The 26,402-nt window shown below is 36.8% G+C and overlaps 1 protein-coding gene and 1 non-coding gene across 2 annotated transcripts in view; one reads left to right on the forward strand and one right to left on the reverse strand.

Annotated features, from left to right (window-relative positions):
* Positions 1–26,402, reverse strand: part of MACROD2 (mono-ADP ribosylhydrolase 2) — a 1,804,338-nt gene that overhangs the window by 960,823 nt on the left and 817,113 nt on the right. The gene's annotated exons all lie outside the window — the stretch shown is intronic.
* Positions 8,224–8,330, forward strand: LOC120612082 (U6 spliceosomal RNA). Its single transcript, XR_005655347.1, has one exon. It is a non-coding gene; the product is annotated as a U6 spliceosomal RNA (small nuclear RNA).

Raw genomic sequence — 26,402 nt, forward strand, 5'->3', positions numbered from 1 at the left:
AGAGAGAGTATTTCTCTTTTTTAAATTCCAGGACTCTTGTTCTTAAATATTATTTATTAACAGAGACCTAAAAAAGTCATAAGTATCAGAGACCAAATGAAAATAGCATAAAACAGAAAAAAAAGTTACGTGCTACAGTGATTTCTTTATTTTGAGGTGTTAAAAGTAGCTTGACTTTAGGTTCTATGTCTGGCAAAGATTTGCCCAAAGTTTTGTTGTTTGCTTTGCCTTGGGTAGAAAAGAATATTATTGTTACAATTTTTTTCATAAGAGAAAAACTTAGAAGACATTTTCCTGGACTGTAAATAATGCCAATTCTGACCTCAGGCTAATTTAAAGGTAATTTTCTATGTCATCGCAAGGGAACTATATGCAAACCCTATTTTTCCATCTCCTTATGATATCAGCTAGGAAGTGGCATCTTTTGAGCACCTAGCCTTTACTTTTAGAGAAACAGCTTAATCTAATGGACTAATCAAATGGACAGCACTCTTCTAATTAAAACACTTTAATAAAAATGTGTCTGTATAAAATAATTAAGAATAATAATTTATTATACTTGCTGAATACTCAGCTAGGGTCTGGCATTGTATCTGACGCACTGTACATGTATTGACTTACTTAGTCCTGCAACAATGCATGAGAATGCTACTATGCCCATTTTTCAGATAAGAATGTTCAGAGGATATTAAACAACTGAGTCAAGGTCACAGAGATGGAATTGGCAATGCCAGGATTTGAGCAACAGAAGCTATGTCTTTAACCTCTAGGCTAAATCTCCTTTCCATCCACTTAGAATATAATATAGAAAACAATTGTTTTCTATAGAATGAAAATAGCCCCCAAATGTGTCTACATCCTAATCTCCAGAACCTGTGAGTATTGCCTTACATGACAAAGGGGACTCTGCAGATGTGATTACGTTAAAGACCTTGATATAGAGATTATCCTGGATTATCCAGGTGGGCCCAATGTAATCACACGATCCTTCAGAGAGTGGTCCAGGGAGAGGCAGAATCAGGAAAAGCAATATAATGATAGTGGAATGTGGAGGAAGAGGCCACAAGCCAAAGAATACAGGCATCTACTCGAAGCTGAAAAAAGCAGGAAACAGATTTTCTCTCAGAGCCTCCAGAAGGTACTAGCTTTGTCAATACCTTGTGTTTAGCTCAGTTAAACTAATTTTGGACTTCTACTTCTAGAACTGTAGAAGAGTAAATTTGTGTTGTTTTAAGACACCAAGTCTGTGGTACTTTACTAAAGCAGTAACAGGAAACACAAAAACGATAGTGAGGGAAACAGCTGTACAACAATGAATTCTTTGAAATGATCAGAGAAGTGTTTGCAGGTAGACAACTGGAACCGCTGTGCTCTTAACATTTTGAAGTAGGAGCCATCTCCGGACCTATTTTCTATAGTGTCTATTCCAAATCTATTTGGCCTCTGCCGTTCTCAGCCTCTGCTGAGGGCCTCAAACACTGCATTCCTGAGACTGCTAATTCCACTCAGGGCTAGTAACCATAATTTCCCTCCTATTATACATCAAATATGTACATAATTTTGCTTAATTTCTCCATCTCTTCTCATTTCTAAGTGTTTGGCATGCATCCCTCTTTTGCCACTAGAATGTTCTCTCCTTTTCAGCAACAATTCATATACTACCCTGCCACTTAATAGCTGTGTAAGTAAATGCTCTGTACATCAGCTCCCTCATCACTAATGGGGATCATAAGAGCACCCACTCTAATAACCTCCAGGAATCATTGCGAGGGCCTAATGACTTAAAATGTACAAAGCCCTCAGAACAGTGCCAGGATACGCATTCGGTGTTAGCTTCACTATTATCTCTGAGTTCCCTCTTCACTGGTTTCCTCCTCTCATCTGACCAATATGCTCAAGTCACTCCAATCTCCTCGAGCAAATTATAAGTCCACCTGTTAAAACCGCCATTCTCCTTCCCTCCTCTCTACTGCCAAATTAGGTGCACGCTGGCTGCCCTCCTTCACCACCTGCCCATCTCAGCCTGTTATAATCTGAGATTTGCTATTTCTTTCTACCTCCAACTTGACAGACTCTAGTCTCCATACAGAATTTTTTTATGGCATTTACATTGTTGGCAATACCCATTTTAATTACTCTCTGTCAGGCTGTCGGGACACTGGTCTCCCTAAGTGTCCATTTCTTCTCTTAGACTGCTGGTTTGCGGCCTCCTTTTCTCTGGATCACCTTCCTTTTCCCAGTCACTAATTTGCTGGTTCTCCACTGAAGATGATCTTGCTCCTCATGCCCTGTCAGGGTACATTTTTCAGTGTCTAGAGACATGTCTCATTATCACAACTTAGGAGGTGAGTGCTACTGGTATCTAGTGTGTAGAGGCCAGGGATGCTGTTAAATAAACATCCTATAATGCATGACATTACCTAACAACAAAGAATTGTTGGCCTAAAATGTCAATAGTGCCAAGGTTAAGAAACTCTGCTATAAATAAACCCATTCTGGCTTTGTCTGTCATTGTGTGTGTGTGTGTGTGTGTGTGTGTGTGTGTGAGAGAGAGAGAGAGAGAGAGAGAGAGAGAGAGAGAGAAGAGAGAGAGCTAAGTGCACATGCACCCACACCCACACATGTACAGCCTGCACTCATATGCATGAAACTTTGGGCAAACAGCTTCTCAATCCCTCAATTCACACAATCTTCAAGGCATCCACATAGCTCCATCTGTTTGCCTACCCTGATCCATCTAATCCCCTCCCTTCTCTCTTGGTCTGTGCCCCCAGGAAAGTGAGGATATAGACTGCATGAACAGGGGCCCCTTGCCCTTGGACTTCCAGTTGGCTTTGGCAACAGAGACTGCAGGGAGGGAGGAGAGTTTAAGTCAAGATATTATTCTCTTTGCTCCTTTCCAAGAAGGTTTCCCTGTGTAATTTCTTCAACTGGAACTCACTTATTGCAATATGAGTGTCTCTACCTGACTCTCTCCTTGGTTCAGGTAATTTTTTTTCTTGGAGATTCAGGTTTAGCAATGGTATAAAGCACCTGCTAAGGTCCACATAGTGTACTATCCCTTATATTCCCATATTCAAACATTTGGAAATGACATTTTTACAAATAAACCCTTCTTGAATTATCTGATTCTCAGTAGGTCGTGGATTTTCTTCTGTGACATAGTCTCTACCTATTGCCATTTTCCTGTATGCATGACAGAACCACCAACTTATTGGTGATATGAATTCAAAACTTGATCATCCCCTATTCTTATCCACTACATCCAATCAATTTTTAAGTCCCATAGAATTTTCTTCCACATATTTCTTATTTTAACTTCCTCTTGATCCTTTCCCACTGACGGTTGCCCTAGTTCAATCAATCATTTCTTATTGCTATAATGATGACCAATTTTTTTCAGGTATCCAGTTTTTTCTCTATTTTCTCCAACTTCCAAAGCCATTATAATACCATGTAAGTTTCCAAGATTCTTCGGTTGCTAGAAGTGAAATCTCCCTTTTTGGAAATCTCACTCTGTGTCATCTTACCTCACATAGGTAACTGTCATTCTCACATTTCTCTTTGAATTGTAAAAATGTCTTTTACCTTGACTAAAACTAAGTTTCTTGAGGGCAGAACTGTGTTTTTCATATACGTACTTGGTATTGCCTTCAATAGAGAAGGCCCACAATAAGTATTTGTTAAATGGAATAATAAATTTTCTACCCTTCCTTTATAGCTGGTAAAAACAAATTTTCACAATTCCTGTGTGAATGTCATGGCCTTTCAGAGTTGTCTCCTCCTCCTCCTCCTCCTCCTCCTCCTCCTCCTCCTTTTTTTAAAGAAGGAAGAGGAGCATATTCTCTTGCAGCAATAGCTACAAGAGCTTTCTAAATGAGGAGCATATTCTCTTGCAGCAATAGCTACAAGAGCTTTCTAAATTCTGGGAAAAATAAATAGTGGCATCAAATAATCCCACTGACACTGTCCCTAAATAATCTCTCTGTGAAACCTCTCACTAACTTCTCCAGAGAATTTCCATAATCAAGTGATCACTGTCTAAACAGAAAGACGGCAAGGCAAAGCCCTTCCTTTGTCACGTCATATAAAGTAAATAGTGATTTCTTAAGCACTCTAGCTAATCCTGAGGATATTTGTTTTGTGTGTCAATGTGACATAATGGAACTTCAGAGCATTGACCAAAACACGTGGCCTTTAATTAACTATATGATTTAGTATGACTTTCTGAGCCTCATTTCTTCACCTGTATAATGCGGGTAGAAATAACACAGCTTACTAGAATGTGGGGATGAATAACAAAGAAATGTATATAAAACAGCTTTGGTAACTACAAATAGTGTATAAAACATTGTTGTTTAATTATTCCAGTAGCTTCCATATCATCTTGTCTCAGTGAACAAAAGGATAGCAGCAACTTTCTGGCTGTTAAGTTCTACATGATATACCATTTAATGAAGCACACCTGAATGACAATGACTAGTAATGTCTTCCCTAATCAGCTGTGTCAAGGTGAATTCTTTCAAACTGGTGAAGCATCCATGCCTCTAGAATTCTCTTCATGTGCAGAAAATAAGAGAGATCGTAAGCACTCCTTCTAAATGAATTCAAATTGTTCTATACCTTGGAGTTGAAATAGAATCCTAGAGAATAGTTCAATATCATATTCTTAATTATTTTGAAATTGTAATTACTAAGTCACCTCAAATTCCCTATAGGACATATCGAACCATTAAACAAAAGCATTTAACTTTATTTCTGAGTATTAGACCTTTAGTACCATGCGAATAAAAATGTATTTAATATGTAAAATATATGTAAAAGCACCAAATATACTAGAAAGTGTTTTAGTGGTGCTAAATCACCTGTACATTTACCTTACATAGATTCAATCTTGATGCTTAGGGAAGAAAGAAAAGGGAGGAGTCAGGGGAAAGGGAGGAGGAACAAGGAAGGGAGGGTATGGCACATTGTTTTTCCCAAAGGTAGATAATATAGTGTCTCCCAGCCCATATACAGAGTGATCTTAATCAAAAGGAATAGGCTATTTCTCCATCCTTGCTTACCAGGTTGGTAGATAAACCAGTAGGTTTCAGTAGAGGAGACACTATGACAGTTCTACCCACAGCCCTTAACTAGCCTGGAAATTTCTGCTTCCTGCCCCTTAGAATGTTCACTGTAGGCAAAATCAAATGTCATACTAAGTCCTATTACCCTGATACTGCCATTTAGTGAGGAAGCCCAAACTAGTCACATGAAGAGGCTGTATGGAGAGATTCATCCCAGCCATCTCAGACATGTGAGTGAAATGTCATCTTGCACATCAAACTCAGCAGAACCTTCGGATGACTCTAGTCCCACAGCTATCTAAGTGAAATTGTATGAAAGACTCTAAGTGAAACTTTCCTGTTGAGCCCCAGTCAACCCACAGAACTGTGAGGTATATTAATAAAGTATTTTAAGCCCTTAGGTCTTTGATTTATTACATAGAATAGATATTTGGGGGAAGGGGGTGGAGAGGGATGTAACTCACATATTTTACTGCCATTCCACCTGTTGGTGTCAGTTGGAGTCTGCCACTCAATTTGCATGGGCCAGGAAGTGAGGATTAACTGTTTTAGTGCTAGTTAGTTTCCATGCACCCTACATACTGTATCTCATACTACACTGAAAGTGATCTAAGAATGTTTAAAGACACTGATTTTTCACACAACATGGCTATGAATACATCCCAATCACTTTATCTGGTGCTAAGCTGAAGAAACAGCCTCCCTTACACTGGAGGAAAAAAACTCTCTGCTGAGCTTATTAAGAAATGTAGGTCTCCAATACAGTCTCCTCAGGGATTTCTAAGGTTAATCTTGACTTAACATGTTTTTTGCCTTACAAGCTGACTTCAGAATCTCATAACCATGTATACTATATTTTGACTTTAATAATGGCATTATTGATAATGATGATGATGAAGGAGGAGGGCAAGGATCACATGTCAATCAAAGAATAGGTTTTGTTTAAAAATAGGCTTTTGCTACTTTTTGGAGATCTAAACATTAATGATTATTAACTGAGCCATAATTCACTTATTTAAAACCTTTCTATGCTTCCAGGGGGAGTATATATATATATATATATATATATATATATATATATATATATATAATTTCATTCTTGAGTGACCCATCACCCCAAATTGAAAAAAAAAAAAAAATAGAACCTATGCAGCTAAATCTAATATAAATAAATAAAACTCTTTAAGACTTCAAAAATAAAAGGTGTAGATTCAAGTTAAAAGAAGCTTTTAATAGGCCAAATCTTTTCAAGTTGTCTTTAGAAAAAGAATCAAAGGCACTAACATTCTAAGAAATTGTCCTCCACAGTCAATGATTATTAGTGTCTTTATATATTTTTCTTACTAGTACAAGGAGACTCAACGTCTTGCTAAATTTTGTGAAAATATAAACTGAGCTTCTTGTCTGCTCAACAGGGTTGTAAGCTCCTGCATTTGTAAAATGTCTTACTCTCCTTCTTAGACTCCTGTTATGGATGGTATGGTTGTAGGTAAAGGTAGTGTCATGAAATCTCTGTTGAATAAATACTTCTTTTTTATATTAAGCATTTAAATTATTTAAATTTTTATTACAGAAGTTTATTAGGGGAAAAATTAACTAGAACATACAGAGAACAAAAGGAAGGCCATCAAACCATCAGTAATCTCAAAAGACCCTGATAGTATTGCTAATTGCTATCAATAGCTTGGTGTTTGCAGACTAGATTCTTTTTTTTTCTTGTAGAGATTTTTTTTTTTTTTTAAACTGGAGATATATATTATAATTTTGTAAACTGATTTTCTGGCTGAATGAATAGCTCTAAGATGATCTCTATTTGCTTCTAGGTTTCATTTTCAAATCCCACTCCTGCCATATTTTCACTCTTGACATCACACATCTACTAGCAAAAGTCATTTCATAGCTCACATTGAATACCTAGTTCTTTTGAAAAGAGGTCAAGTTATACACAGTCAATCCTAAAGCTCTCCTTGAGGAAGTGAGAAAATAAATATAGTTTAGTACAGTGAAAAACAAAACAGAATTTGAACATCAAGGCTAGAAGTAGCAGATCTAAAAAGGCAAAGTATGAGGATGGCCAGCCGATTAGCCACATGGCAAAAATGGCAATGAATATCGAAGCCAGTGGTTTTCAAGCAACAGTCCCCAATCAGCAGCATTCGCATCATCTGAAAACTTTCTAGAAATGCAAATTCTTGGGCCCATCCAGGCTTACTGAATCTGAGTCTCGGAGTGGGGGTGAAGGGATAAAGTCCATTAATAAGCCCTTCAGGTGACTCTAATGCATGCTAAAGTCTTAGTAACATTGCCCTAAGCCAATGGTTAGAACGATGGTGCAAGTTGCACATTAGAATCCTTCTGGGGGCTTTTACAACACAGTGATGCCTGGACACCACCCCAGCCCAAGTAAGTTAGAGAATCCCCTGGGTTGTTAGCTGAATATCTTTATTTTTTTACAAGCTTCCCAGGTGATGCTAATAAATAACTAGAACTGAGAACTGTTGGTGAAACACATGTATCAATCCAACAAATTGAGAAATAAACTGAGAAAAAACTTGGCTGAAAATTTTAGGATATTTGGCCATAGTAGCTGAAATAGTGTATACATATTTAAATGAAGTATCATTTACTTTATTTTACTTCACTGGATCAACTCATTTAAAAGAGATGAGAAATGCTTTGGCAAAGAAAACTTAAATGTTATTTAGAAATAAGTGTTATTATCAGCTAATAAGTTCTTTGGTCTATAATATAAATTTAAAGATTTTATACACAAGAAAACTCAATGTTTGTAATTATGCATGATAAAATTACCTGCTCAGGACTTTGATACAATAATTTAAAATTTACAGGTGCCAAAGGTCACTGAGGGTAAAAGTAACAGTCCTAAATCTTTCCTAAGGACAGGAAGTATCACAGTACAACGGTATAAACAATAAGGCAACAGCTTACATTTAGCAAAAATTTTCATACATATTACCTTAATCATTGTAACAATGCTACAGGGTGGGTACCATAACATTTATTGAACAGTAGTAATATCTATTCACAATGAGGACCCTAAGACATTAGGAACACTGTTTTGTTCAAAATATTTTACTTAAGAAATAAAATTAGGCAAACACTTCTCAAACAGAACTCAAAAAGCGCTAACACAGTTCTCACCTCAGCAGGATATACACTAAAATTGAAACAATACAGAGAATACTGGCATGGCCCCTATGCAAGGATGACACACAAATTCATGAAGTGTTCCATATAAAAAAAAAAAAAGCACTAGCAGAGAAGAAAATTAGATAAATAAGAAAACAAGAAATGGACTAGGCAAAAGTTTAAAGAAAATGAGAAACAACAATCACTAATTATATAAGAAAAAATAATTTTATTGAAGTCGAATTTATAAAGAATTTCTGTTCATCAAAAGTTAACATTTAGAGAGTTAAAAGACAAGACAGACTGAGAGATGATATTCACAGTCTACAGCTCACATTGGAATCATATCCAAAGTGTAAAAATATATATTTATTTCTCACATATTGAGAAAAAAATAAACGACCTGATTTAAAAATGAGCAAAAGGCATGAAAAAGCATTCACACACACAAAAAAGGAGATTGAAATGACTGATAAGCACATGAAAAAGTATTCAATGTTATTCTTCTCAAGAAAATCCAAATTAAAACTATGGTGGGATATCAAAACACTCTCACCAGCATGCTCAAAATTCTAAGTATATGCCCACCCTATCACCCAGCAATTCACCTCCTAATAGATACCCGAGACAAGTGAATGCAATTGCTCACCAGAAGACAGGTTCAAAGAATGTTTCTTAGCAGTTTTATTCATAATCGCTAAATTACGAATGGGGAAAACTTAAATGTCCATTAACAGGAGAATGGATAAATAAATAATGGTATATACATAAAACGAAATAGTACACATTGATTTAAAAAAAAACTGCTTGACATAAATGAATTAAAAAATGTTTTCTTGAGCAAGAGTACAGACGCAGAGAGAACATATCATACAAGTTTAAAAATATGAAGTTCAAAAACATGCAAAACTAATAGATGGTGAAAGAGTTGAGAATAATTGTTGCCTTATATGAGAAGAGAGAATGAAATGAGAAGGCTAATGAAGCAACATTCTGAAATGTTGGACATATTTTCTTTCTTCATCGGAGGTAGTTACACAAGTAACATACAGATTAAGATTAGTCCACTGTATGATATAAACTCAATTAAAATTAAAATAAAGAAGACAAGGAAAAGCATAATCTTAAAAGGCAGCATTTAAAATAATTCCAACAGTATCTTTTTGCTTATGGACTTCAAAACCAGTTATATAAAAGAGTTATCTCCTTAGAATTTTGTCTCATTATCATTTACTCCATGAATCATAAATCAAATTAGTTTTCTCTAGTTCTTAATAATTAGAAATAAAAAAATAAAGAACACATCTTTCATCTCCCTTGAGCATTCATATGAATATACTCCATCTGAAAAGAAGTCATATTCTTTGACTTCACCATAATTTCCTTTCTAGATTTTGCATGTGAAAATGTATATAAATAGAATAGCAATAGCCATGCTTCCAGTTACTTAATAATGATGGAGCAAAAGGAGACTTTAAATTCTAGGTGTGCACACTTTTAAACTGGATTAAATTTATCACTTGTGCAATCAAGACCTTAGTATACAGATAACCCCCCACTTAAAATGGTTCAACTTGCAATTTTTTTTGCCTTTCTGATAGTGTGAAAGCAATGCACATTCAGTGGAAACTATACTTCGAACTTTGAATTTTGATCTTTTCCCGGGCTAGCAAATATGAGGTATGATACTCTCTTGATACTCTTTCATGATGCTGGGCAGCGTCAGTAAGTCACAACTCCCAGTCAGACACACAATCATGAGGATCATCAACCGATATTCTGCAGTGTACTGTGCTGCCAGCATTTTTTTGGATACGCTGTTTTGTGTTTTTGCAGCCCATCATGTCGACAAAATGCCCATCTCTGTCTCTCCTGCTTCTGAGAAAAGGAGGAAGGCAATTACTCTTGAAATGAAACTCAAGATAATTGATCAACTGTAGGCTAACGTAAGTGTTCTGAGCACAGTTAAGGTAGGCTAGGCTAAGCTATGATGTTCGGTAGATTAGGTGCACTGAATGCATTTTAACATACAATATTTTTGACTTATGCTGGGGTTTATTGGGATATAACTCCATTCTAAGTGGAAGATTATCTGTATACATATATATAATATGTAAAAATATAAACATTGAATATATAACTTTAAATATTGATGTTGCTGCTATCACACTGGTCAAGGCAGAAGAGGGTAGAACATTATTTTCTTAAACTGATACCAGCTGCTCAGCAATCACCACATGAATCCTTATCTTGCTGGCCAATCAAAAGCAGCCTCCTCCTTAAAAGCAAACATCTGCTGCCCATTTATAGCAATTTCTACTTGAAAACAGGTTTATCAAAAACAACTTCAGCTTTGACAACACTGAACATGTGCTTCCAGAAAAAAAAGAGCTTTGTGTCTCAACTGTACTATGATTTCTAACTCTAGATTCCCCCAATACCTTAAAAAAAAAAAAAAAAAAAAAGATTTTCATAGTATCTTTCCTTTCAGTGTGCTTCATAAAGACAATTTTCATTCTGTGCTTATTCTCCCCGTACCTCCTTGGCTGTGTGTTCACCTCTTCAGAGAGCAGAGGGCTCTCAACTTGGAAGAAAAGTGACATCAAACCTGCCGCCTTCGCATTTTGATTTGAGCATGATTTTAGAAAGTGACACTAAAGTGTAGTATACTGTTAATGGAAGCCAGACTGCTTGGGTTTAGGAATTAAAAAATAAGAACTCAATACATTAATGAATGATATTATTTCCATTGTTGCTGCTATTATTACTATTACTTACATCACAAGGCAGAAAGTTATTTAAAATTCAGGGATGCTGGCTGGCATACATAAAATCTAATTTATATATTTATATAAATGAGAAGGAAATTGAAGAGATTGAAATTCGAATTCAGAGTGTTTGCTAAAGTACTCAGAGAGAGCCAATAATTCAATTAAAACAAATGCAACATGTCATTTATATTTCATTAACAGTTTCGAAGCTCCATTCCACTTTGAAATTTTGTTATATGTAGAAGAAAAAAACACTGTAACTTCATTCATGGGATCTGAATTTCTGCTACATTTCCATCTCTATATTGTTAAGATGATAAATTCCCTCTACCAAGAGCTACTAAATAAACTCTAAATCACTGCTGTAAAGACAGTATTTATCAAATCATCTATGTCTTATGAAATTCATTCTCTACTTTAAAAGTCAGCATTTGTTTGCAAGTTATAAGAAGCCCAGAGAAAAGTTCTTGAATCCAGGCTATCACTCTAAGATTTGAGGATCTTCCCCCTTCTGGGAATGAAAAGAGATTTATCATTATGAATTTATGTGAATATCTTTTATTTTTTTCCACCTTCTTCTAGGAAGAATTCTGAAAAGCCGTTTTCTAGTTTAGCAAGGAAAGGATCATGTGTTCCTATTTCCATCTTGAGCTTGTCATGGCATTTTTAGTGTTGTTTTCAAGAGTAATAAGGCCCATAACATGTCAGTCAAAACCCACCACCAGCAGGGAATGTGTTGGAAGCTGTTACATAACCAGCATGCCTGTTTCAGCACAACACAAGTGGTATTTTTCATGTCAATACTGAATTCGCAACTTTAAATCTCTGATTTCCTATGCCTCTGGGTTACCATGGAAGCCAGGACTGTAGCAGTCTGAGCAGCCTGAGTCAAAACCCAAGTGTTTCATTGCCTAATGGAGTAATGAGTCATTCTACTCTCCCAGGTTTCCTGTCCCTGAGTAATAGAATTATTGGAAAGAGGCATGAGGGAAAGGCAGAGCAGGGTACTTCTGACAGCTGCAGAAAAGACTGCAGAAACTCTCAGCCCATGCGTGCACTCAGATTTTCTAAACTGACACTTATCTTCAAATTGAAACTTGAAAGCTGATGTAGTACTACTCAGTAATCTGTATCTGTCTACCCCAGCCTCATTTACTAGAAGACCAGATACCCACTGTACTGTGCTCTCAGCTTATATCTTACTTAGCATAAAATTACTTGTAGTACAGGTTTTCAACTCTATTTCTAAATTAACACCACCTAAGACATTATGGTGATCTGAATCCTATGCTATGCTATCAATTTAAGATGGAAAAGACATATTAGACCAGCATGCTATTATCTTCTAATATGCTTTCTCCGCAGTATATTCTCCAACCAAATAAGATGTTAAATGATTTGGGTAATGGACCTTTTTGAGTTTCCTTAGAGCTTTCTCCCCCAGACTTTAGTTAACATTTTTATGGCTATGGAATTATATGATGGAATATTCCCTTAGTAGGTGATAATGTGGGAAGAAAAAAAGTAAGCAGGAGAAAGAGCAATGATGAGGAGGGGGAGAGGAGAAAAACACAGAGGAGGAAGAAACTATGAAGAAAGAGAGCTGGAAGTAGAAACAGAAAAAAAAGAAGACAAGAGGAAGAAGAGAGCGAGGAAGGAAGGAGGAGGAGGAAACAGGAGGAGGAGGAGGAAACAGGAGGAGGAGGAGGCATCCTTTCATAGAGTTTTGTTTGCTCGGTATTTCTGTGTATCTGATACGGTATAACTTTTTTCCCCTTGCAGCATGGAGCTTCGGTTACTCAAAAAGTATTTCACAACTTCTTGAAATCTCATAATATCCTATGAAGAAAGACTCTAAACAACTATTTCTATTTATCATATTAAAAAAAGTTGTTAAGAACTTGATTCTGTGGTCCCCCTACCCTTGCCTCTGCATGTGATTTTAATCATGTTACTTTTAATTACTTGAAAAATTCTCCACCTATAGTACTTATTCTCTTCTACCCCTTATGAGGCTTTTATTTTAAAAAAAAAAAAAATCTTGTTCAAATCGTATCTCAAAAAAATTATAGCACTGTACTAAAAGCTGAAGAAATAGACTTTTAATACATCAATAGGTATGGATATCGATATACATTCACACAGAGAGAGAAAAACTGCATTTAACTGATTCTAAAGCACCATGGATCATAAGATACACTATTATTTTATGTACCATTAAGAAAAAAATTATATCAAGACATAGCTTCAATTACAAGATGTGCCCTGATTTCAGACTTTACTCCAACCATAAGAAAGCATCAGACAAAGTGAAATTGAGAGACATTGTACAAAATAACTGACGAGTATTCTTCAAAAGTGTCAAGGTCATAAAAGGCTAGGAAATGGTTGCACATTGGAGGAGACTAATAAGAAATAATGACTAAATGCAATCTAAGGTTCTGGATAGGATCCTGGAACAGAAATCATGTTAGTAGAAATACTGGCAAAATTTGAATGAGGTCTGAAGTTTAATTAATGATATTATACCGATGTTATTTTCTTGTTCATGGTAATTGTCCTGTGGTTTTCTGAGGCATTAACATTAAAAGGAAGTTGGGTGAGAAAAAAATATATATATAAATCTTGGAATTATTTTTGCAACTTTTCTGTAAATTTAAAATTCAAAATAAAACATTAAAAATCTGAAAAAAATGTATTTTAGAATAGTTTAATAACAATAACTTAGAATTATGTATTATTACACAAAAAACAAGTCTCCAAATGTTCACGTATTTGAATAAGTTGTCCATTATTTGCAGAACAACATAGTGTGATAGAAATTGCTTCAACTGGTGTATAATCCAAGTTCCAGGTTTGATGCTGATCAAATTCATAGGATACATCCTATAATTCCTCAAAACAATCACCTGGATCTCAATTTCTCCAATCTGCAAGATGAGATTTTTGGACTATGTAGTTCTTAAGGGCCGTTTCACCTCTAATAGTCTCAGTATCTATGTTGAAAACTAAGCAAAATATATTTTAAAATGCTGCCTTTACTTAAAACCAGCCAAAGCAATTAAGACTTTTTGAAAGGCTGCATACATATCTACACACACATTGTCACAGCTGAGTTCTTTCTATACATAATGAATGTAGAATAAGATACATCCTGGTGAAAACTGTTATGGACAAGGAACAAGGGTCTGCTGCCCTATGCACATAGAAGCTAAAACAATGATATTGGTTTTTGAGAACAGAAAGAGCCATTTATTTAATGCTGAGTCAGCTCAAAGGAGACAGGAGGCACCACTCAAAATCTGTCTCCCTGATCCAGAGTTCAGGCGAGTTTTTAAGGAGTTGCGGGGAACAGGTATGCGGAAGCGCTAGTGGGGCAAGTTTTAATTGGAGGACCTTGGAACTTGGTCATTTATGGTAAGGGCTTCAGCACAAGGTCTTCCTGGACAACAGACCCTTCACTTCTGAAAGGATTCTGGTGTTCAAGTTCCGGTTATACCCTAGGCCTTTGGTTCTATGGGCAGGGTTGGTTCCTATGGAGCTGGAGGTCAAAGTTTTCTCCTCTCTGTGCTTTGGCCACATGGCTTCCAGTTTGGGTCTGCTGTCTCTGCAAAGCAACTCGGTATCTTATTAAGACAATTTTGAGCTGGCTCTGCAGTTACAAAACCACGTCAACTCTGTGTTCACTGAGTGCTTAATTTATCCTTAGCATATAAAGACGCCAGGCACTATTAGTGTGAAATAAAACTCAGCAGTTTTTAGTTAAGACTAGTGCTGTTCCAAACCACCATCTCAGAAAAGGAATCAGGCAGGCAGAAATATGAATAGATATATATTTTTTATTAGCTGTTCACCCTTACCAGAGTCTGAATTTCTAGTCTTCAGTCAATCTATATTAATTGATGAAAAGTCACTAAAATAATGTATGGGTGATATTATAGAAGAAGGCCCAAAGGGACCGAAAAGGGACCGAAGCCCATCTATACGATGCCTGTGTGGAATCCTACCCCTAGAAATAATGAGAAACCAGAAGCATGTTTTTTCCCTTGAATTCTTCAGCAAAGGAGAAATGATGAGAGGACTTTCTAAGGGTCATAGCAGGAGATAGGCTAAGAAATGACCTTTCTCATTATAGTCTTTGTGAAAAAGGCACACAGTATGGCAGATGGATTGCAGCATATTCATGTTCCATATTAGAAAAGAAAAATAAAATAAAATAAAAACCTCTTTGTCATCTTCTGAGGCACAGGCGTGCTATCAAAGCTGACCAGGCAAGAAAATTTAGCACAAAATATTGTCATTAAACTTAAAAGCAAGGTACACAGCACAAACCTCCTCCTGGAAAGGCTGTGAGCAAGATGGTGTGGGAGCCTCCTCTTGGGGAAAAATTTGCCACTTTCTCTCTCAGTGATTAATAAAGCCTTCATAGGAGTGATAGATTCAATGATTGTCATTTCGACATGTGCTGAATAATAAAGGGTAAGAATTGGCTGATTAGGGAAGACAGTTTCCCAGTCAAGGGTGTGGCGTTAGAAAAGACCCCAGGGCTACAGAGGGATAAGACCTATTGATGTGTAAATTGGAGTGGCTGATTTAAACTGAATCAAGAATTGTGAGCAAAGTATGGGTTGACTCCTAGTTTGCTCCCTTCTGGGATGCCTTTGCTTTTAGTCTCTTTGGCACAACCAAAGGAGGCACAACCCTGGGTGGAACCAGGAAGACTTCCTGTGAGTAACCAAATGAGACAGTGTTTTCTGAGTACTTCTCACTGGAGCTGGGGCTGTAGGCAATGTCTAGACTGGTTTAAGCCTAAGGCTACCTCTTGTGTTAAATCAGTTCTTAGAAATGGATTTTCTAGGAGTTGTGGCCTTTTAAAGGCGGGACAGAAAGGTAGAGGTTTTATCCTATTTATGGATTCCCTTTGTAAATGAGACCCTTCAAAGTGTACAACTCTATGGCACCTCAATTCAAGGCATTTAATCTTTTATTCTAGGTTGTAGGTGTGCTAGTCTTTGTTGGCTTGAGCCTATGGGGGACTAGAGGAAAGAGAAGGAAAAAAGGTGATGGGAGGGAGGGTTGGGATGGAAAGGAAGAGCTGGCAGGAGTGGCGAAAACAATTAAAGAGCACCAGAAGAATCACTGCTGAAAACTCTCCTATACTTTCCACCCGTGGAGTTTTGTACATATTGCAACTATTTGCATAAACAAAGATCAGTTGGAGAAAACTAGACCAACACCGTCATATATTCAACCTTGGTTCAATGAGGCTTAAAATGAGGGTAAAGGAAAGTATTATGCAATGGTTCTTAGATGTAGTCTCCAGACTATCAGCATTAACTGTCTGGGAACTTGTTAGAAATGAAAATTCTCAGGTCTCACCCTAGTCATAACCCATCTGAAATCTGAGGGTGGAGCCCAGCAATTCATTTTTTAACAAGCCTTGTGGGTGACTGATGCAATTTCGAATTTGAGAACTACCACTGTTTAGAATGAGCACAAGAAATTTAGGAGAAATGGCCTACTAGGCAAAGTCTGAGATTTTTGATTAGGGGTCGTTAGTATGCTGGTTTGGGGTACTTGAGGGACAGGATCTGGACACAGGAAGATGCAAGAGAAAAAAACAAGTGTTCCAGAAGCTCTAACGGTGGACGCAGTGCCAAAGAAAACAACTGTGGTCCTTGCACTGGACTCGGCCTGGATGGGAGAATCCAGAACTTGTTTTAAAAATGCAAATCTTGGTTTCCCAGCCTACATTAGAGTAGAATCTGCCTGTTCAATTCTCATCTACCTTTGGAAGCAGGTCAGGAAGAAGGAATTTGAAGAGAAGATTAAAAAAAACAAAATAAAACAAACAAAAACAAAACTGCCATCTGTCTTACTTTTGTGTCTGACAATCTGGACCTCTTCGCAAGCTATCCCAAGTCAATGCCAAGAACCCCTCAGTCTTAAAAGATATCATTATATTTCTGATGTCAAGTTTATTTAAAAAATGTACATTTAAATCATGTAAATCCTTTGCATTTTCTGCATTCCTGGCCTGCTGAGAATTTGGAAATACAAAAGATGATATAGACACCTATTAGCAACATGTGAAAATAAGTGACTGAGTCCAACTTTGGGTTCAATAAGAGAGAACCTAGAGAAGTCTAGTCTCAAAACCACTGTTTTGAGAATTCAGTTTAAAGGCTGGATAAGCCTTGGAAATCTGAGTACACAAGAGTGGATGTCAGAATGTCAGTATATTCAGAGAAAAGCAAAGGAAAAGTCCATTAAAATTATTATGATGATTGATAATTATATACTTATAAATCACACATAATCAATTTAAAAAATAACAAAAATGAAGATGTCAAGTAGATGACAAATCCAATGGTCCAATGACAAAAAGCAACAATTCGATTTTGATGGAATACCATAGTGAGAAGTGCTCCACCCTGGTGCTGCCTCCCAGTGTTGAGGAAAGGAAAATCCCTGGCATACTTGATACCCCTGCATCTCTCCAGCCTGGGGTCGACATCACTCTCCCAGCCTGCACTCCTTCCTGAGGAGCACAGACTCAGCCCCGCAGTTCTTCACAGCCATGGCCCGCAGCCACTACCAGTTGATCAGAGTTGCTATGCCACCATTTATAACTGTTTGGAATGGGCCTGGGCTGGCAAGTTTCTTCTGGTCCCAGTTTGGCCTATCTTTTGCTTTGCCATAGGAGGCCTCTGCCGTACGATGCCCCAAATCTACCTGTTCTAATTAGTACTTGCTATTATAATTCTAGACTAAACCAATTGTATGAAATGTGTCGTTTCTTTTCATCTCTTTTCAATGTTTTATACACACAAATGCATTTTCAAGTTCAACAAAGGGGGTAGAGGGAATCGATGATTCCGAACTATAAAAAATAGAACAAAACTATGCATTTATAAAAATGAATGGTACATGTATAGATCACATAAATGCATTTCAAAATATGGGGCATTTTCAAGTGGTACCTGGCAAATATTATTTTTTTAAAATTATTTTTTAAATTGCAATGATTATTTTTAATGCATAATATAAAAATATAACTTAATATCAAACCTCTGACTTCATGGGTACTATTACTATGTCAAAGGAATGTAAAAACAAGAAAAAAATTAATTCACTTAGAGAAAAACATTAAGTAAATAATAATACAGGCAGCAAAAATCGTGAAAGTGGCGTGTGACTGGCTGAAGTCTAAGAAACACTGTTGTATAAATGTGAATACATGTGCTGGATCTCACCTAATTTCACTGCTGATTTAGAACGCCTGAAGGAGAGAGCATGCCGACTGCCTTACAACACAGCACAAACATTTCCAACTGCCCCCAAATTAAGTGTGAAGTTACCCTTGCCTTCTAATTGTCAAACTAAAGTTTTATAATTTAAAAACAACCAACTCATGAACTGAGCTACAACTGGAGAGGTAAAAATGCCTACCTCTTTATCTGACCCATAATCTACAATTAACCTGGTTATGTCTTCAGTCACAACAAACTCGTGTCACCCCCAATTAACTTTTCTAGATAGTTTTTCAATTAACACTAATAGTTCAAGCTACTTAAAAACAACAGCACAAAGTTGCATGGCAATAGGATTATTTCCAAGAGTATTAATTTACTCTGACAACTAAATACAACAAAAGCTAGGGAAAAAAATATTCCATTCCATTTTATCTTTGTCACTTATAATATGGTCCCTCCTTAGGGGTCTAATTTAGTTGACATGTTTAGAGAAGCCATTTTTATTATCCCATATCTGAATGATATATATATATATATATATATTTTTTTTTTCTGTTTTAGAAGAGCACCAGGTTTTCGTTTGTCAGAAGCATGTGTCATTGAGTGGTGAGATTACACTGCAAGAGATGTCGTAAGCAGTAGTTTGTCACCACCTGCCACATTAAATAAACCTCAAGGTAAGCACTAGGTTATAGGGCAAGTAAGCAAGGCTTCTTTCTCCTTCCTCTTTAAGCCATGCGCTAATTTGTACAAGTAAAAGCTAGCCCAGATCTTTAATTTCGGTATTAGATAAAAACAATATGAGAGAATCTAAACCAATAAAAACTTCACATGAATTACCAAAATCTAGCTGAAAGTCACATTTAATTTGAACCAAAAGATTTTTTTTTCTTTTTAGAAAAAAGGATTAAAAATTTTTTTCTACTATCAACCATATCATGAAATTTCCAGGTAAATCTGTGAAATAAGTAATTGTAGGTCTATTTCCCTTTCTTTCATTTATCCCAGACTGTTTCCTGTTTCTCTCTTTCCTCCAGCAATCTGAGAGTCTAGTCCAAGGTCTTGGGGCCCATTCTAGCCCCAACCTTAGACATTGATAAAAATTTATGAGAAAGCATGATGAATTACAATTGGGAGTCTCAGAGTTAGAAAACTGCGAGACAAAAAGCAAGGAACTCCAAATCATGACGTTGCAGGCAGTAGTGGGGGAAGCGAACATTGGCGGGTGGGGAGGTGGGATTCACATGCTTCAGAACTTGCTTCTTGGGCCACACAGGCCTGGAAAAAGGAAAGCACACCTTCTACCCTGAATACATACCTAATCACATGCATATCGAAATACATGATAAAGAGGTAGGCATTTTTACCTCCACCTCATCTGGGTGGAGGTCACTAGGTATGTAGAGCCTGGGATATTAAACATAGTGAGGAAGAAAGGAATAATGCTGATTTTAATTGTAACTACTATATGTAATTTAACTTCCATTTTATAGATTAGAAAACTGAGGCACAGGGATGCTTTTACAATGTTCAAATCACCCACCTAACTACAAATCCCGACTTTTTTTTGTCCATTTTACCATAATTAGTTTCTCCGACGATCCAACAAATGAAGCATTTAAATGCACCTTGTATCTTCAAGTTCCATTTGATATCCATTGATGGCCAGGTTTAGCATTTAAACCAAAAAGGAGCTACCAGTGTGCAAATTCAGACAAAAGGGATTATGAAGAATAGTTTATAAACTGCCTAGGGTATAGAGTTTAATTTGGATAGTTTGTTTTTACACATCAGTATCATCATTATAAGCTCATTACTGCCAATCTATACTTGTTGTATCATGTAATAACACAGAAAAAAAAAATTACTGCATTGGGAATTTGAGAACTTAAGCATTTATACATATTCCCCTCTAAGAGTTAGAAATCATATTTAAAAGCACAAGTCTCACTTTTTCTCATAAATACTGAGACTAGGGCTGTTTCTAGTGCTAGATACATAGTAAGGAATTAGTTCTGTTTATAGACAGGCTGACAAGAGAGTTCATCAAGTTAACATCAAATACGTTTCTAGTCCCCTAATTTGCGATTTGGAAAACCAGAAGTAACAATTGTTCCTTTAGAAATCAAAGGAGGATGCTGGCCTCAGAACTCCCTAGGTTTCAGCCTTTAAAGCTATTTTCTTGAGAGAATTCTGTGTGACAGACACTACAACTGCACATCTGATGGGTCAGAACACTTTCTCTTTCTCTTTTATAACTCCATTAAAGAATGAATACAGCTCCTTCTTTAAGGGCACAACTTTATGGGGGATAGGTACCCTTCACACTTTATAGAAAGGTCAAAGCTGTCCTAAAAATTGCCAATGAACCCAATAAATTCTTGACTCAGAAGGCTACTTTATCTGCGTTTCATCATCTCATTTAAAAATAAAATAGCTAAGCCCTTTTTCTCATCTATTATTTATTAGATTTCAAAAAAAGAAGTGTGCTTTTTATTAAAATTTTGTCGTCAACCACCCCATACTGTGCCTTTCTCTTGCAAAAAAAAAACAACACATTTTGAATTTTTTCCTCCCTCCTTTCTTGAAAACCGAAGTAATGTTTGGCTCTGTTCTTTCTTGCTGTTGGTCTCTCTCTGCATCTTTAAAGAAAGCGACCAACATAACTATTTCCTTTTCCCTCTGTCTTAAAGAAATATGCAACATGTATACTTCTAATTTTTTTTTTAGAAGAAAATCATATTCCTTCAAAAAGGAGGATTTTAGATATTGAATCTCACACTTCGTTCTTGTGTAAGTATTCTCTTTGTGAACACTTACAATGAATTTCAGCTGAACAACTCACAATATAAAAATTGTGTCTATATATATGGTTTTTAAAAAATGTGTTTTGCTGATGATATACGGTACAGAAAGATCTAGCCAATACTGCAAAATTCATCTTTTAAAGATTATATAAGTAAGCAAGAAAACTTTAATCAATGCTAAGGTTGTGAGTTGCTAATGTGACATGTGGATTGCTTTTGAAGGAAGACAGTACTGGGATTAGATATTTAAATATTAATAAGTGGTTTTCTGCATAAGGTCAATTTAGGAAAGAGCAAGTTCAGAAAACATAATCACAGTCCAAAATCTCAACTTCAAATAAACTGGAAATATAATATTCAAGACCTCTTTCAGAGTGTAGATCTTCGCACTTCAAATACACCAGAACACAATCTTAATAACAGATATAAATTACATTTCCTTTGAACTACTGGATGGCAATATTATACTCAATTTCTTTATACTTGCCCTTGAACCTCAACTCATGTAATCAAACAAAATCAGGTCAGTGTGAGACATGCTCAGCAAGCGGTGGGAACCAAGAGGCTGAATTTCCATTTTCCTTTGTCTGTATTTTATAAAATCATGCAAATTCCATGCACAATTAGTTAGAATTGGGACTACAATCTGATAGCTTGATGAGAGCAAAATTAATTTGAAACAAAGAAAAATAGTAATTTGTGAAAATCATGTCCACTGGTAAGTTAAAAAGAGAGGATAAGACAAGACAGTGTGGAAGAGGCCTCTGAGATTGGTAATGTATTTCCGATCAAACCTTATTTCTCCACATCAGCCATTTTCTTTTAAGTTATGAGTAATGAGTCTGGAAAAAAAGAATGAGAAGCCAGCTCTAAAGGGGAGGGAGGATGCTTTATCCTCTGCCATGGAAAAAAGCACAAGAGGAAAGATGGGGGAAGATAAGAGACATTGAATGATGGAGGCAGGAAAGCAGGAGAACTCATGTCAAATATCTTCCTTCCTTTTAAGAAATCCAAGAGGTTGTCTTTTGAACACAGAGGTTTGTCGCGATTTTATGAACTTCGAAAATATGGAATTGGTTTGAAACAGCTGTGATGGAGAAGTGGGTTGCTTGGATTAGTTTACTCACATTAGTTGAATTTGTCTTGCCCAGTCTCTGGGACCAGTGCTGCCCTCAGGGTCCCCCAATAGCTGTAAGTCCAAAGCTTAATTAGGAATGACGACTATGTGGCAATGTGCTACCACTCCCCACTTACCTCATTCTCATGACAGATATTATCAGTCAAATATGACACCCTTTCTAATTGAGCTGATACAGACCCTCTAAATCCTTCTCAACACAGGGCTCCGAGCAGCCACTACTAATTGATGAAAGGAGGTACCTGAGATGAAATCTAGTCATCATTACTGAGCAAAGCACAAGTCTTACTGTGGACTTGGTTTATACATATCAGGGTTCCTGATTCTGCAGCCATGGTGAGTTAGGTACCAGATACCCCAGTCCTAAAAGGACTGGATTCTTTGCCCCTGAACTTCAATATCTTTTATGGACAGGGATCTGATACCCGCTCCAAGACCTCCCAGATAACAACCATGAGTTCAGAGCTGGCTCATTCATGAGTACCATAGACCACTGCAGTAAGTCAAGGCTCTAACTCTCTACCCCTCTAATCCACATCCTCAAGACTCATTCCCCAACTGACTACCACTAATACACAGAGAAAGCTGATGTTTATTGGTATTCAATAAGCTACACTAATTCTCTACATATAAGCTTGATACTAGAGGAAGACACACTAATTTGAACGATTCCCTGGTGACTTGGCATAATATATCTGGCCCAGTAAACCAATAAGTCATCCTTAGTCTTTCAATGACTTCCCAATTTGAGGAATATAGCCTCAACAACCACAGGTTTGCCTGGCATCAAGTCTTCTCCTAAAACATATTCCTTAAACACAGGCCCTGCAACAGCCCTGAGGCACAGGAATTATCTCTAGGATTATTAGAAGTCACCTCTCCCAAAACTGTAAATGTTCTCTTCAATAGAGACTCTGAAGTCCAGAGGCAGTCCAGGGTGTAAGCTTGAAACAAAGGTCTTATTCCCCAGAAATTCCTGTGCACTGAACAGGTATCCCCTTCTCAAACAATGAACCTACCAAAATCACATCTGCCAAAGCATACCTACTATGGTATTACCTATCTCCCCAGGTCTTTCTGGGCTTGATGGGACCAGATCTTTGGTTTTGAAGGGGTTATTCTTACTTTGATGAAAGATTCTAGAATCCCAGCCCTGCCAAGTCCCATGAAATCTTGGATTCAATTGGTTTTTCTGAATCTTGGGATCCTGATCCAATCATTTCCTGTTTACCATGTCCCATCATAGAAGAGACTGGTGGAAGAATTGTCTTCCCTGGACAAGAGGAGTATAAGGTGGTCCCCCAATAAGCATCTATGTTTGCAGACTATGTGAGTCTGGGGACTCCAGAGTGGGTTATTCCAGTAGCCCAGAGTGACAGAATCTTACTTTGCTATGGGCGAAGTCCCAAGAGCCCTCTATCCTAATAAGACCTTGACTCTTACTTCAGCTCAGCTCCAAGTTTTCAAGAGTTTGATTTTTCAAAAGTCAAGATACCAAGAGTTAATATGCCTCTAACTTCCAAGAGTTGTACTGAAGTGACAACCCCAGAGATACTTAAGAAGGGACACAATAGGTGCAAAATATGATAAGAAAAATATATTTATCCTTATATGTACTTGTGTTGAGATCTCAATTCTACCATGTACAAACTCTGTGACCTTTATCAAGTTGCTTGATTTCTCTAAGCTTCAGTTAAACAAGGGTAAAGTGGAAAAATAATAAAAATATAATAGAGTCGTTGAGAAGCTTAGAGATAACATGTGTTGACTGCTGGTCACATGGCAGGCACTCTCAACAACCATACCTATTATGCTGGTCTCTTACCAAAGTGTAAAATAAACATATAAGCATATTTGAAGCATAATCATTGTCACATAGTAGGTACTCAAATATATATACACATATAAGAAAAAATTAATGATCCAGTCATGTTTATTACCATAGATAAGATAATTTTTTTTAAAGAAGGCTAGTTCACCAGGGAATCGGCTTGCCCAATCATTAGCATTACTTTTTATTCACTGTTAGTTTGATGCTTCAATAGAAACAAGCAGTGACCTGCAATCATTTTATAAACTGTTTCTGAAAGGCCATCAAATTCACTTAAACTGTGATTTTTGACCTGTAAGTCACTGAAAATTTATAGGAAACTCAATGATAAAACTCTGCCTTTGAAAGGGAGAAGAAATTCTTCAGAAAGTGGGTGCTCTGCAATAACTAAAGTAATAACCTTATTTTAAAGAAGAATTTCTTCCATTAAATGATAATGTATCATTTGTATGCTAAAATTTAATTAGAGTTTAAAATTTTAAACTTAGATATATACATAAAGATTATTTTTGAAAAGTCAATTCCTTTTTTAGGCACCCACACTTGAGTTTTGATTCTACAGAGATAAAACAAAATCCTGTAAATAAAGTGGACATTTTGGTCTTGGTTAAATGTGTGGCCTATAGCCTAATTCTGATAGTTGTACTCATTGCTGAGTGGCTGTCGATGTGAAAAATATGCATATTCTCTATAACTTTCTCTCCTGGATGATTCCATTTTTTTTAATATACGTATAAAAATAATACTAATTAGATTTGCAATAATGTCAACCTGTTTTACAGGCTCCTAAAAGAAAAGTATGCTCCATTGACATGACTGTAATTTGAGTCACATAGCCCTGGGATCAAATCCCAGTTCTGTTATTTATTCTACCTTGGGCAAAGTACGTAATATCACAAAGCCTTAAATTTCTTAAAATTTCCCCTAGGGACTAGTTATTTTTTATCCTCTGTCTGCCACCCCAGTATATTCTCTGTAATCCTCTGCCCTGCTCTCTGCCCAGGGCAGCTGATTCTACAGGTTACAGCACCACAGGTGTTACAGACAGAGTGCACCAGCAAGAGGTTGGAGAATGGGTCTATGTTTCCAGGAGAGCTTCCGGGAACAGTTATACTTGTTGTAGTCTCAGTACCTTTGCCACCTCATTTTCCAGAACACAGACTCGGTAGAAAGATGAAAGAAGATGTATGAAAAGAACTTGGCAAAGGCCTATCACATGGGCGATACATGCCACCCATGTTTGAAGCCAAAATAAGCAAATGGTGTTTGAGAAGGGCCAAAGCTAGTTAAGAAGTTTATTGGAATAATGCACCACCAATGCAAAGGCAACAACTTTAATTAAGTGTGAGGGAATGAAAATATTTAGTTCACAGTTATTCTCCACTCTCTTTAAATATTTTTATATTGCCGCTGAGCATGCCTCAAACCCTTCTTAGACAAAATCCAAGGAAAAAGATCCTCTCCTGAAAAGCAGTCAGAGCAAAATAAAATCAACACTACCCAAAGGAACTGCAATCAGCAGTGAGGGTGCATAGGATTGTGACACTGGCTCCGTGCCAAAGAAAAGCTGGATTGAAGTTGCTTATGAGGGTCTTGTGATGCCCAGGAAGAGTAAGAATTGCTCTGGGGTAGATGAGTGAGCTGCTCTTTGAAGTTTCAGGATGTGAAAAACAAGATAGAAAGTCTTAATGAAATGTTGAATGCTATATATGTGGGCTCCCCTAAATAAAAAACAAGATAGAAAGTCTTAATGAAATGTTAAATGCTATATATGTGGGCTCCCCTAAATATTATAAATATTTGAGAGATATTTGAGAATTACAGAAATTCCTATTTTGTTGCACCTTGACACTGGTTGAGCACTAAGCCATGGGGATTATTGTTTTAGAAAGATTGTTCAAAGGCTAAACGATGCAATCATTCTTCTGATCCCTCACTTTGTTCCATGACCAAACTACTCAATAGGAATAACAGAATATAAATGCCTGCCTCAATGGCTCTCAAAGTGTGGTGGTAGAGCTAGCAACATCAGTATTACCTGGGAACTTATTAGAAATGCAAATTCTAGGGCCACACCCAGACCTACTGAATCGGAACTTTATAGGTGGGGCCCAGAAATTTGGGCTTTAACAAGCCTTCTAGATGATTCTAATGCACAAGCAAATTTGAGAACCACTGTCTTAGCACAAATATCTTAGCACCAATACATATTATCACTATTATACATCAAGGACAGTGCTAAACCCTTTACTTAAATCATAGCATTTAAAAAGCCTTGTGTAGTAGGTACTGCTGGTGGCCCCATTTATGGAAGGTAAACTGAGGCTTGGGGAGATTGCAGAGCATGCCCAAAGGCACACAGCCAATGACAGAGCCAGAA

This window comes from Pteropus medius, unplaced genomic scaffold (genome assembly GCF_902729225.1).
Source record: "Pteropus medius unplaced genomic scaffold, Ma_sr-lr_union100, whole genome shotgun sequence".
NCBI classification, from domain to species: Eukaryota; Metazoa; Chordata; class Mammalia; order Chiroptera; family Pteropodidae; genus Pteropus; species Pteropus medius.